Source organism: Dendrobates tinctorius, unplaced genomic scaffold (assembly GCF_039654945.1).
Source record: "Dendrobates tinctorius isolate UK_male_01 unplaced genomic scaffold, ASM3965494v1 ptg000022l, whole genome shotgun sequence".
NCBI classification, from domain to species: Eukaryota; Metazoa; Chordata; class Amphibia; order Anura; family Dendrobatidae; genus Dendrobates; species Dendrobates tinctorius.
The window spans coordinates 99,562,370-99,576,907 of record NW_027361690.1 but is presented as its reverse complement, the minus strand read 5'-3'; positions in this window follow the sequence as shown (position 1 = coordinate 99,576,907).

Here is a 14,538-nt window from a genome sequence, read left to right as displayed (position 1 = left end):
TTTCAACATTTACATTTATCTATATACGATATCTAATGGGTGGTATCCCTTGTGTAATGCGGGTAGACCTGCGTAAGACTGGTGTAGTGGGTAATGTACTGGATACGCTACTGGGGGTTCTGCATGGCACAGGGATCCTAGATTGTCTGTGAACTTTTAGACTCACCAGGGGCATAACAGGTTCACCACTGGCAGGACGAGGGTTCTCTGGCTCCACTGCTGGTGTGGCATCTGCAACCCGATTTTCCTGATTCTCTTGAGTCACTTCTCCCTGTACTACCAGTTAGGGAAATGTCAACACTGGCACCACTATAGCATCATTCACTTTAGTCCAATTTGCAGGGAATTCTCCAAGCACTGTGCTGACCTTCTCTTCTTCCACTATGGGTTGGATGTTATCTGGTTCTTCTTTTCTTTCTTTTAACTGGTAAGGGCATAACTTCAAATGATCTCTTGATACCGCTGCTGAGGTCTCTCCTCCATCTTTACTAACAAGGAATACCTTAGTATTATCAAAGTTCAAGGGCAGAATGGTATAAGGTTCAGCTTCCCATTGATCATCCAATTTGTGCAATCTTCTCTTCCTTTTCAAGACTTGCCTTCTCGGCGACAAAGGAACAGCAGGTGCATTTTGATTTTAAAGCTTCTCCTGCTTTTGTCTTCCCTGAGCCAGACTCCTTTCCATGCATTCTTGAACTCTCCTGTACTGTTGCTGCCTCTCCGTGTCCCAATCAGCATCTGGTGATGCTACTTCAGGTGTCAGGACTCCCATGTCTAAGTCAATAGGCAGCTTACCAGGTCTTGCTCTCATTAAATAGGCTGGGATACAGTTGGTAGAGTTCACTGGAATATGGTTGTAGAGGTCTACCAGATCAGGCAACTTCTCTGGCCACAGATTCCTCTCCTCCAAGGGCAAAGTCTTCAGGAGGTCAATCACTACCTGGTTCATCTTCTCACACATGCCATTGGTCTGTGGGTGGTACAGTGTTGTCCTGATCTTCTTACAACCATACAGGTTACAGAATTCTTTGAACACTACTGCCTCGAAAGCTGGACCTTGATCCGTAAGCACTCTTTCAGGATACCCATGTGATCTACAGAAGTGCTGTTGGAATGCTCAGGCTGCCGTCCTGGCCATCTGATCTTTGATGGGCACAACTACCAGGAATCTTGAGTAGTGGTCCACAATGGTAAGAGCATAGATGTAGCCTGATCGGCTTGGAACCAGCTTCACATGGTCCAGGGCTACCAACTCAAGGGGCTGTTTGGTGATGATTGGCTGCAGAGGAGCTCTCCAGCTGTCCCGATCCTTTCTGCGCAGGTTACATTGTCTACACTCCCGGCTTCACCTCTCAATGGCTTTCCTCATACCAGCCCAGTAGAACCTCTCTCGGAGCAATGCTTCCAACTTCTTCCATCCGAAATGTCCAGCTCCATTGTGGTATGTTTCCAGGACCATTGATGCCTCTCTCTTTGGGACTATCACCAGCCAAACCAGCTCATGTGTGCGGGCATTGACACTCCTCCGACACAGCTTCCCTTCATAAATGTGTTAGGCGTCGGATTCCTGGCACTGCACAGCAGGAATCCAGAGCCAGACATCCTGCGGTCTCCCATTCTCCTCCGACCGCTCGGACTCCTGCTCAGCAATGACAGCAAGCCAGGCATTCTCCTCAGACTCGTTCTGTGAGCCTGGATGTTGCTGCCACCTCCGGTGCAGCAATGGTAGCGCAACCTGCTTTGCAGGGAACCGCTCCAGAGGCTAAGTCCTCGTGCCGTGCTACTGGGCATGCCCACAACGTGCCCTCTCAGTGGAGAGCAGGGGTCACATGTGCAGGTCCTGTGTCGGATCTGATTGGTCCTTCCCAAAGTATTGGAAGGTCCCGGAAGCGCATGGCTATAAAAGCCCCGCATGGTGGCTCGGCCATGCGCTAGTGTAGCATATTATTCTGTGTGTGTATGGTGATGGATGCATGGACTGGTGTCTGACTCATTATGAAACCCCTACCCTCTGATATTATGAGTGGTGACTGAGTGTGTATAGTCAGCTCCAGGGTTGTGGCAAGCTACACGCCACTTGCTCCACGCCTACACTAGCGTCCGTCGGCGCCCGGTCCTCGGCGCCGACGCTTGCGGCTTACTCTGCCGCTGCGCTGTAGTAACAGCAGCTATTGGTGTTCGCAGCTGCGACGCCACACGCAGGCCTCTGTGATGCTAACAGGGCCCATGCCTTTGCTTTAGTGTTCGCTAAGCGACTCTGTGTTTGTACGGAGCCGCCCTTAGCGTTCGGGTGACGTTAACCCGAGCGCAGTACCGCACCTACTAGGTGCATCTGCCATTGTTCAGCAGCGGTCTTGTCACCTCCGCACGGTGGACCACGGGCTGCAAACGCACCTACTATTATTTATATTTGGTGCGTTCCACCGACCCTAACAAAATGAACAGCCGGCCTCTCTCCTTACACAACTGCTGAGTTTCTTCAGGAGCATCCGACTCTGGACGTGTAAGCTCGTGTCAGCAGCTCCTTCACCAGGCGGACTGCAGGGTCACTATCTTGCATTTCTGCCCAACCATGATGGGGCAATGGATTCAGGGTGACCTTCTTCAAGCCAGACTGTCGGTTTCTCACTCCTTGAGCACGTTGGGCCGCAAGTGGCCGATGGAAGGGAGGTAACTCTATTTCTTCAAGAGCCTCAGGGTCTTCTCCTGCATCTGGTAGGTTAGGCATTCTGGACAGCGCATCAGCATTGGCATTCTTGTGCCCTGCCCGGTACTTGATAGTAAACTCATAGTTAGATAGCCAAGCCATCCATCGCTGTTCCAGTGTACCTAGTTTTGCAGTGTCCAAGTGCGTCAACGGGTTGTTGTCCGTGAAGATTTTGAACTTGGCGGAGGCTAGGTAATGTTTGAACCTTTTGGTGACAGCCCAGACTATGGCAAGGAACTCCAGCTTGAAAGAACTGTAGTTGTCAGGGTTCCATTCAGTGGGGCGCAGCTTCCTGCTGGCGTAGGAGATCACTCTTTCTTTCCCATTCTGTATGACAGTACTGATTCTAGTCCCACGTTGCTGGCATCAGTGTACAGCACAAAGGGTTTGTCATAATCTGGGTAGGCCAGAACTTCATCTCCTGTGAGAGCCATCTTCAATCTGGTGAAGGACCTTTCCAACTCTTCAGTCCTTTCAAAGGTGGAATTTTTCTGTTTGGTCTTCTTGGACTGCCCCACCAAAAGATTTTGCATAGGGGTGGCTATTTCAGTAAAGCCTTTGATGAATCTTCGGTAGTAGCCTATCAGTCCAAGGAGTTAGCGTACTTCATGAAGGTTGCTGGGTTTCGGCCAGTCCCGGATGACTGTGACCTTATCAGGATCTGGTGCCACACCTTCTGCACTGACCACATGACCGAGATACTGCACCTTGGGCTTCAGGAGGTGGCACTTGGAGGGCTTCACCTTCAGGCCAAAATTGGACAAAGCTTCAAACACTTCGGCCAGGTGTTCCATATGATCTTCATAGGTTTTGGAGGTTTTGTTCTTTTATTGTATATATTGTAGTCATATCCCTGATGAAAGCTCGAGAAGTAGAGCTGAAACGTTGGATTGTAACACCACCCTTTTTTGGATTGTTACACCACCCTTTTTTTCACAATCAATAAAATCACAACAATTAAAGACTGTCGTTGAGAAGACTTTACTTTCATGTTATTAGTGTGCCGGGGTTACTCCTATACTTTGGAGAAAACAATGACATCCTCCAGATACAACAGGACCGTCTCAAAGTTTATGTGTCCCAGGCAGCACTCCATCAGCCGTTGAAATGTTCCTGGGGCTGTGCAGAGCCCGAATGGCATATAATTGAACTCACAGAGACCCATTGGAGTGGTAAATGCTGTTTTCTCCTTGTCTGCCTCTGCCACGGAAACCTGCCAATACCCACTAGTGAGATCTAAGGTGGAAAAGTAGTTATCAGTTTTAAGTGCAGCTAATGATTCCTCAATTCTAGGTAGTGGGTAGGCGTCTTTATGTGTAATGCTGTTAATTTTCCTGTAATCAACACACATTCTCATGGTACCATCCTTTTTCTTTACAAACACTATTGGAGCTCCCCTGGGGCTACAACTGTCTCTGATGACCCCTGCCTCCTTCATCTCTCTCAACATACTCTTAACACATTGGTATTGTGTTGGGGGTATAGGTCTGTACCTCACCTTTATGGGTGGATGGTCTCCAGTGGGGATATGATGTTGAACCCCTTTTGCCTGCCCAAAATCTAGTGGGTGTTTGCTGAATACCCGCTCATACTCTTGTGTCACTCTGTAAACCCCATTTTTCTGGTAGGAGGGCATATAGTCAGTTCCCACCTGCAGTTGCTGGCACAACTCTTCCATCTGCTTCACAGAGCCATTGTCCCCCACCTGATCGGATGAGACCAAGGGCTCTGCTGCCTGCAAAGAGTTGTTAATGACAGTGAGCAGCTTAGCAACTGTGGCGTACCGAGGTATCATGGCCTTCTCTTCCCCACAATTCAAAAGACGTACAGGTACTCTCCCCTTTCGTACATCAACCACCCCTCTGGCTGTCAGGACAGTGGGCCTGCTATCGGAGTATACTGGTTCTACCAATGCCTGGTAATCTCTCCCTCTAAGACCTATAGCTGCCCGACACCAAACCAACATTTCACATCTGGGGGGTACTGCAATGGGGAAGGGATCACTCACTCTGACACTGCCAGTTTCTCCGCCAGAGAGTTCTACCTGTTGTTGTCTTTGCATCAGGGCTCTGATCTCCTTCTGCAGGACTCTTTGTTCACTGGAACCAGCAGTCTCCGCCACCTGTTGCAACAGACAATAACCTCGGACAGACAGTTTTCAATTACATTTGTACCAAGAGTCATCATGGGATTACATTCACGTCGGTCAATATCAACAACTATCAGACCTTGAGACTTTAGCTCTACCCGACCCACTTTAACAGTAATTTCTTTACATCCTATCTTCAGCAAAGACTGATCATTACTGGCAACTACTGTCAGTTCATCAGTTGGGCCACGGGTAAGTTCTGAATCAGCCCAATACCTCTTATAAAGAATGTATGGCATAGTGGTCACCTGGGAGCCAGTGTCCAGCAAAGCGGGATACCGTCAATCACCACTGGAAGGATTGGTCTCCCTCCAACATACTTGGCTCTCCAGTTCTTTGGGCCTGGGGATCCTATTCCTGGGGGTTGGCCCTGTGCCCCAGGGGTTGCTCGTTTAAAGGACAAAATCTTGCAAGATGAACTGCCTTGTAGCAGCGACGACAGATGGGGCGTCCGTCCTGGTCATAGCGATCGTTGCTCCTTCCTCGAAGTGGCAGGGTTCTCCTCCTCCGGAGCCGCGGGACATCCTCTGGACTGGAAGCAAGCTGGATCTTTTCTTTGGAGGACACTTGCAGGGACTGCACGGTTTTCCTATGTGGAGCCATCCCTTTGGTCAACTCCTGGACCTGAAGACGCAGCTCCTCAGTTGGATCTTTATCCAGAGTCTGTGCATCAGCCTCCACAGGGATGGAAGGAAAAGATGTTGCTTCCTGATGGTAGGTGATCGCTGGGCGCCTAGGGGGCACTGGACGGCTGTCAGTGGATTCCTGCAGTACCCGAATAGCCCTGTCCTTAAAATCAGCAAAGTCCAGATCAGGGTTTTGCAGGGTTATGATACGCAACTGTCCTCTGTGGGTACTGGATAGGAGTCCTTCAATGAACTGCTCCTTTAACAGTTTATCTTCCTCCTTCACACTGTCAGGATCAACTTGCTTAACTGCTCGCAGCGCCTCCTGCAGGTTGAGAGCATAGTCCCTGATACTGTCCTGTGCCTTCTGTTTACAGCCAAAGAACCTCATCTTGATTTCAGCGGCAGTACGGGTGTCAAAGGTGCTTCTCAACTTGGCCAGGATCTTTGCAACAGTCTCTATATCAGTATCCTGCCAGGCCTTCACTTCTTTCTGTGCTGCACCTGATAGCTGTCCAATCAGGATATTCACTTTCTGGCTTTCAGACAGAGGGTATACTTTAAACAAACTGCACAGTCTCTCTTTAAATTCACTCAGGGTATGCGACTCACCCGAGTACGGCGGTAGCCAGGCCGCTCCCGGTATGTAGAGCATGGACAGCGGCATTATGGAGACTGCTGCGGCGGGCGCTCCTCCTTGCGGTGCTGCGGGGTTGGCAACGGCGCCTGCCGCTGCATTGCCGTCTGGCGTGGACATCCTCTTCCCTCCGTAGTTAACGTTAGCCAGTGCCGGGGGGTTATGTGAGCTCACCGGCGGCCGTTTCACAGGCCCGAAGCTGAGGGCTGTAGGCCTCAGCTCCTCCTTCTCTAGCGGGCTGTCCTCTCTTCCCGCGCAGCACTTCACTTCTTCGCGCTCTGCGGCAGGCTCCGCCCATGAAGGCCTGCTCCTTCTTCCCGCGCGTGCCAAGCAGCGCGGCAATGGCGGCAATTGGCACCATTTTCACACACAGTCTATGGCACACAGGACCTGGGGGTACCGGGCTCTGTAATCCTGTTCGTGATGCCAAGTTGGGGTACTCCGTACCGGGCTGGTGTCAGGGGAATGTGTCACAGCAGTGGTGACCCAAGTAATGGGGAATGTAGTTAATGGAATGGAATAGTTCATGATGCCACCTGTGGTGCTCGGCAAGGGAGGTGTTAAGTCGACGCTGCATGCAGATCCGCTGAGACTGATGGTAGGGTGCAGCAAGGATGTAAAAGCTCCCCACAGGTGAAGTTATAGTCCCAGGGCAGTGTAGAGGTGGTTGGCACGGGGATGTAGCAGTGCCGTAAGGGTAGGAAGCAGACAAGACACAGCGGGGTGCAATTTCTGTACCTTTACTTGATAACTGCAGTCCAGGGTCCTGATTACAGATGGTAACGGAGCAGGCTAGCCTGGAAGCAACTCAGGGATTCTCTCTCAGCAGACGGGCTGTGCAGTCTCCTTCCCAGCGCTTGTTTGAATGAAGTACTCTTAGTACCGAGTTACACTGAAGTTCCTCCTGTCAGATGTTCTCAAGAACCTTACTTGCATGGCAGACAGCTGTAGCCAATCTCGGGGGCTCCTTTCTCCTGAGTCCCGGCTCTCTATCCAAGCTGCTGTTGTGCCCTCAAGTCTTAGATGGGAGTAGGGCATTTACTGCCTCCTACTCCTCTGGTATCTGTTGTAGGACCGTTAGTATCCGTACAACCGTGGAGACCAGGCTCCAGTTCATGCGCTCACTGTGAGGGAGCTCTCCTTTCCCAGCTCAACCTCCAGCTTCTCTCTACACGTCTGCACACTTCACCCTCCGCAGACTAACTGACTACTCCTTCCTCTTGGCCCTCAGAGAGCACTCCTCCCCTTAATCCCGGTTCAGAGTTCCCCCTGCTGGCCTGGAGTGGAACTGTATTGCATGCATGGATTGACTGTGAGAGGGACCCATCATTGCCTCCAAGCCTGCAAGCCTTGCATTACCCTCCCCTGGAAGAAGGCAAAGCCACTGTGGCGACCATACTCCTGGGGGCGCCACATATACACTAGAGTATATAGAAAAAGCTTTAACAAACTTAAGTACCCAATGGAAGTAGTCAAACAGAAACTGAACAGACATCTGTCTGATATGGTTTAGTGAATCCTGCATTGAGGAGGGGGTTGGCCACAATAACCCTCTAGGTCCCTTCCAGCTCTAACATTCTATGATTCTACCCTGCTTGGACTAAAAAAAATGTTTTAAAAATTACAGCTCTGGCAAAAATTAAGTGGCCACTGTAATGCCGCTGTGTTTGGACATTGATTCACGGTGTTACTCTGCATCTCTGCTTTAACCCTTTGCTCTTTTTCCTTCTAATGTCCTGGAATGCTGTTGTCAGTTATCTCTGTGGATGCTGCCCAGTGTCCGGCACCGCCGCATAGCCGTACATGCGTGCGTGGTTCCTCTGCGCTGCATGACCACCCGTGTGTGCGGTCCCTGGCAGCCACCCGTGGGTTAATAGGTCTGCTACATATTGTGAGTCTTACCATGTGTGTTCAGGCTTCAGCTTCTTCTAGGTGTCCTTTGCATTTCTCATTATGTTCTGTCTTGCTTAGGGCACACGCGGCCACATCTCTCTTCCTTTTATCAGGAAAGGGTGTGTGCTACAATTGCTGCTCCAGCCTATGGCTGTGTGGCAGCTCTTATATAAAGGTCCCTCCCCCATTGGGGCCTTGCCAGAGTTTCGCATTGAGTTCCTGAACCTTGCCAGGTGAGTCTGTGTTCTGCTCCTGCTCTGATTCTGTTCAGCTCTGGGGGAGCTGTTGCTCTTTATCTCTTTGTGAACTGTGTCTTGTATCTTGGCCTGCTCTGGGGGCATAATACTCAGATCGCCTTTCCTGGAGGCTGCATATCCAGGCCTGTTGGAATTGTGTCTTGTTTCTCCACCTGCTCTGGGGACAGTAATACTCAGATCGCCCTTCCCGGTGGCTGCATATCCAGGCCCCGTGTATGGTATGTGTGGTTTCCTGAACCCTGGATCTGCTCCTTTACATGACCCTGTCTGAACTGTGTTCACTGTGTGATGTTCCTGAGGTCCTTCCGTGCCTTGAACCCTGTGCCCAGTGACTGTGACTCTTTGCTACCTGACTTTCCATGATCTAACCAGGGTTCATCTAGGAAGTAGGAGTCCAGTGTGTCCCCTGAGTTTCTGCTACTCTGTGCTCAGCTGGGGATTCTGTGCAATTCCCTGCCGGCTCCTGTCCAACTCGGCAGGGTTTGCACCAGACCACTTGGGTTCCTTTCTAGGTCACTTCCAGATGTCCGGAGCCTGATGACCGTGGCCTCTCGTCCGGAGCCTGACATCCACAGCCTGAAGTCCGGTGTCTGACGACCTTTTCCAGATGTCCACCTGATGTCCTGATGTCCACCCGGCATCCGGATGTCCTGATGTCCAGATGTCCTGATGTCCACCAGATGTCCACCAGATGTCCTGATGTCCACCAGATGTCCACCAGATGTCCTGATGTCCACCAGATGTCCTGATGTCCACCAGATGTCCTGATGTCCACCAGATGTCCTGATGTCCACCTGATATCCACCTGGTGCCCTGATGTCCGACCCGGTGTGACGGACTCAGCTCCTGCTGAGCCCATTTTTTGAGTTGACCCTCTTCGTCGTGGCACCCACCCACCGAGGGCGAGCTGACCTTGTGAGAATCCACTCCCTATACAGGGAGTGTCAGGGGCAAAACCAAGGGGGTGAGCCACCACGACTGCTGGGACCAGACGGCCGGCTCAGAGGACACTAGATGAGTGTCTGACGACAAGGATGAGCAGGAAGCAAGACAAGACAAAACGTAAGTGCAAGGTATCTTCATTAAGATCTTCAGGATTACATTCAGTGAAAACAAGCAAAACATGCAAGGTGTGCGCATGTGCACGCCAAGGTCCATAGCATAGTATGTGCCAGGTGGCACGCCTAGGTACATGTAAAGGCACAATGGCATTGGACTCCGGACCGCTGGCGACGATCGACATGATCTAGGCATCAGGCTGCGGACATCAGCTCCGGACATCAGGCCACAGTCATCCAGCTTACGATCTCTGGCAGCGATCGGCAGGTTCCGGGCATCCGGCAGGCAAACCAGGGTTCAGGCAAGGAGGCACGACAGATATCCAGGCATGGTGCATGTTAGGGAACACGCCAAGGTCCAAGGCTAGGTGCAAGGCAAGGTGCGTGTGTAGGGGACATGCCAGGGTGCGTGTGTAGAGACACGCCAAGGCACAAGGTACAAGACAGATTGCGTGTGTAGAGACATGCCAATGCACAAGGTACAAGACAGAGTGCGTGTGTAGAGACACGCCAAGGCACAAGGTACAAGACAGAGTCCTGCGCGTGCAAAGAAACATGCCAGGGACAGGGTTCAAGGCAGGGTGCGTGCTAGGAGCCACGCCAGGGTTCAAGGCAGGGTGCATGCTAGGAGCCATGCCAGGGTTCAAGGCAGGGTGCGTGCTAGGAGCCACGTCAGGGTTCAAGGAAGGGCTGCGTGCTAGTAGCCACACCAGGGACGCACACCTCACTGGCCAATGCACACGGCTGTAACGCCAGCACGAGGCACGACTAAAGCACAGGAGGCGGACAAAGGAACTTTCGTGCTAGGAGCCACGCCAGGTTCAGGGCAGGGTGCGTTCTAGGAGCCACGCCAGGGTTCAAGGCAGGGTGCGTGCTAGGAGCCACGCCAGGGTACAAGGAAGGGCTGCATGCTAGGAGCCACGCAGGAGGCACGCCACACTGGCCAGTGCACACGGCTGTACACAAACACGAGGCACTTACCACGGCACAGGAGATGGCCAAGGGGAACCCAAGCCGGGGTTCAAGGCAAGGAACAAGGTATGGAAAACGGAGTGGAACATAGGCAGAAACAGAGTCAGGTCAGAGCGAGGACAGAGTCTAGCAGCGGAGCGTAGGCCGAAACCCAGAGCTGGGCCAAGGGAGAACCTTGGGACTAGACTTGGAAATGTGCAAGAGAGCACTAGAGAACAGAGTCCGGAAAACCAGGCTGAGACCAGAACATGAGAAGTACTACAAGGCTCAGAATAGCAAAGACCAGAGATAGCAAAACAGGCAAGGCAGAGAACAGAGGAAGGACTACAAGTCAAAGAATAGCTAAGGCGAGACATAGCAAAACAGACTAAAGCAGAGAACAGCGGAAGGACTACAAGGCAAAGCAAGGCAAAGACAAACATGGCACGAGAGACAACACAAGACATGGCACAAGACAAGAGACGGAATACGAGCACGGAGCGTGTGCAGAGACGCACTACAGAGCAAAGTGCAAGGGCACAGAATAGAGGGAGCAACCCCACAGACCAAGAGCCGTGCAGGGAAGCAACACAATAATCAGGCCCTGAGCAAAGGAAGGGGTGGTCTGATATAGGGCACAGCACCTCCTCTTCCAGGTCAGGACCAGGGGAGAACTTCCTAGTTCAGATGCTCCAGGATCACAGAGCACAGTCACATGATCAGGGTTTCAGACATGACGAGATGATCACCGAACCAGACAGTGCAGGATCCTAGGAAGGGTCACATGATCAGAGTTTCAGACATGATGAGATGATTGCAGAACCAGACAGTGCAGGATTTAGGAAACGTCACATGATCAAGGTTTCAGACATGACGAGATGACTGCAGAACCAGACAGTGCAGGATCCCAGGAAACATCACATGATCAGGGATTCTAGACATGACGAGAAGATCACAGAAGGCAAAGCAGAAACGCAAGCATCTTGCAGCTCAGCAGACATGAGGTGAGTGTGCACACTGCTCTAGGGAACAAGCAAGATAGCAGACACAAGGTGCGCATGCACACCGCTCCAGGGGTTCATGAGGCAAAACAGACATGGCGGACGTGACACCCGGTGTTCCTGATGTCCACTCCGTGTTCCTGATGTCCGCTCCATGATCCTGATGTCCGCTCCGTGATCCTGATGTCCGCTCCGTGATCCTGATGTCTGCTCCGTGATCCTGATGTCCGCTCCGTGATCCTGATGTCCTCTCCATGATCCTGATGTCCGCTCCATGATCCTGATGTCCGCTCCATGATCCTGATGTCCGCTCCGTGTTCCTAATGTCCACTCCGTGTTCCTAATGTCCACTCTGTGTTCCTAATGTCCACTCTGTGTTCCTAATGTTCACTCCGTGTTCCTGATATCTGACCTGAGTCCGGATGTCTCTCTGAGTTCTGATGTCCAGTCTGCGTCCAGATTTCCAGTCCGTGGTTCTGGTGGTCCAAGTTGTGGTCTTAAGCTGGTCCCGTTTTCCTTCCTGGATGGAATCCTCCTCCATGGTTTCCGGGAGTCTCCAGCTCTGCTCCCCTTGACCTCTGCCATCATCCGAAGTCCGCCTGAGGTCGGCGTCTGACGTTCTCCTGCTGCACCTGTGCTACGCCCGTTGCCGTACTTGCGTGTGTGGATCCGCTGCGCTGCATGACCACCCGCATGTGCGGTCCTCCTTTGTAAGCCTGTGCCAGACAACCCTGGACTTTGTCAACCCATGATGACCTCCTGCTTCGCCTGTCACCCTGAGATGGGTTTCGTTCATGATGTGCATATTCCGGAACCTGGTGTTCCTATGTTTTTGCCTTATTTCAGTAAACTTTATTTTTTCTTCATACCTGAAGTTGTGCTGTGTCTTTTAGTCCTGCTTATGGCCATCTTGTCCACAAGCTCAGCTGCCACAGACCCGGTCGCTACCCTTCCCTAGTCCGGGTAGGTCTGGGTCCCCCCTGTGGTCCAGTGGGTCAACATTCCACGATCACCTGGGACTCATACCCCATCGTCGTTTTAGCTCGACGACACGGGAGCGTTGGCTATAAGCCACGCTGCGTCCGCAATCGTAACAGACACCACATCAAAACCCTGTCATGGGCAGCCCATTCTCCAGACCTGAACCCCATTGACAACCTCTGGAATGTAATCTAGAGGGATGATGGATAGTCACAAGCCATCTCAAACAAAGGGGAACTGGTTAAATTTTTGTGCCAGAAGCAGTGTGAAAGACTGATGGCAAGCATACGAAGGCGCTTGTAAACTGTTTTTAAAAATCATGGTTATTCCACATATTATTAATTTCTGAACTCTTCCTGAGTTAAAACATTAGTATTGTTGTTTTTAAATGATTATGAACTTGTTTTCTTTGCATTATTTGAGGTCTGAAAGCACTGGGTATTTTTTAATTTTGACCATTTCTCCTTTTCAGAAAAACAAAACAAAATTTATTGCTTGGAAATTCAGAGACATGTTGTCAGAAGTTTGTAGATTAAAAGAACAATTTACATTTTACTCAAAATATACCTATAAAGAGAAAAATCAGACAAACTGAACATTTGAAAGTGGTCTCCTAATTTTTGCCAGAGCTGTATATCATAAATATAAATTATATATAATCATATATATAAATTTCAAATCACATTCATATAAAATTAAAAAATATATGTGATATTTTAAAGTCTGTAATAGTCTTATCTATCAACGCATAAAATGAATTAGTCTACATGGTAAATGCTATAGTAAGAAATAAATTGAAATGCCAGAAATGCGTTTTGTTTTTTGTCAATGCACTTCCATAAAAATGCCTATAAAAAGCTGTCAAATTGTTGCAACTACCCAATAATGAAAATATTAAAAGCTTTCAGACAACGGCATTGAGGAAAAGTAAAAAAAAAGTTTCAGGCCTCAGAAAATGGCAACACAAACCAAATTTTTTAATAAAAAAACTATACCTGTTTGGTATCACCATAATCTTACTAACATGTAAAATGATCTTGCCAAGTTTTTTTTTCCTTCATAATAAACACTGTAAAGACAACTGCCCCTCCAAAAAACAATATATATTTGTGTCGATTTCACTGTGTTTCTATATATTTTCTTGTTTTCCATTACATTACAAGGTAAAAAAAGGTTCAAATTTACAACTTACCCTCCAAAAAAAGCCCTGGCATAACTTTGTTGCCAGAAAAAAACTTATAGCTCTTTGAAAAAGGGGAGGAAAAACAAAAGTGCAAAAATAAAAAATTACATTGCCTAAACAGATTAGGGTCTAGGGACTGTCAAAGCCCTGCCAGTGTAATGTATAGGTGTCCTAATACATCTGTTCAAAATATTCTTGACCTGACAAGCTGTTGAGAATAATCCCTGCTTTAAAGCAAAAAAAAAAATTCAAAACTTCTCATATTCATCACAATGATGATCATGGATAGCACATCAACTGCAATTGACATCATCCGTGTTCTGCTGGTGATTTTAGCGACGCCTAGAGTTGCATGGGTTATTTTCACCAGTGATGTGGATATAAAACAGACATGTATCGATGATTAGATTTGCCAGACATATGATCAACAAATAAACATGGACATGTGAACAGACTCTTACAGTGCCTTGCAAAAGTATTCGTCCCCCTGAAACTTTTCAACCTTTTCCCACATATCATGCTTCAAATATAAAGATACCAAATGTAAATTTTTGGTGAAGAATCAACAACAAGTGGAACACAATTGTGAAGTTGAACGAAATTTATTGGTTATTTTAAATTTTTGTGGAAATTCAAAAACTGAAAAGAGGGGCGTGCAATATTATTCGGCCCCTTTAACTTAATACTTTGTTGCGCCACCTTTTGCTGCGATTACAGCTGCAAGTCACTTGGGGTATGTCTCTATCAGTTTTGTACATCGAGAGACTGAAATTCTTGCCCATTCTTCCTTGGCAAACTGCTCGATCTCAGTGAGGTTTGATGGAGATCGTTTGTGAACATCAGTTTTCAGCTCTTTCCACAGATTCTTGATTAGATTCAGGTCTGAACTTTGACTTGGCGATTCTAACACATTGATATGTTTATTTGTGAACCATTCCATTGTAGATTTTGCTTTATGTTTGGGAACATTGTCTTGTTGGAAGACAAATCTCCGTCCCAGTCTCAGGTCTTTTGCAGACTCCAACAGGTTTTCTTCAAAAATAGTCCTGTATTTGGCTCCATCCATCTTCCCATCAATTTTAACCATCTTCCCTG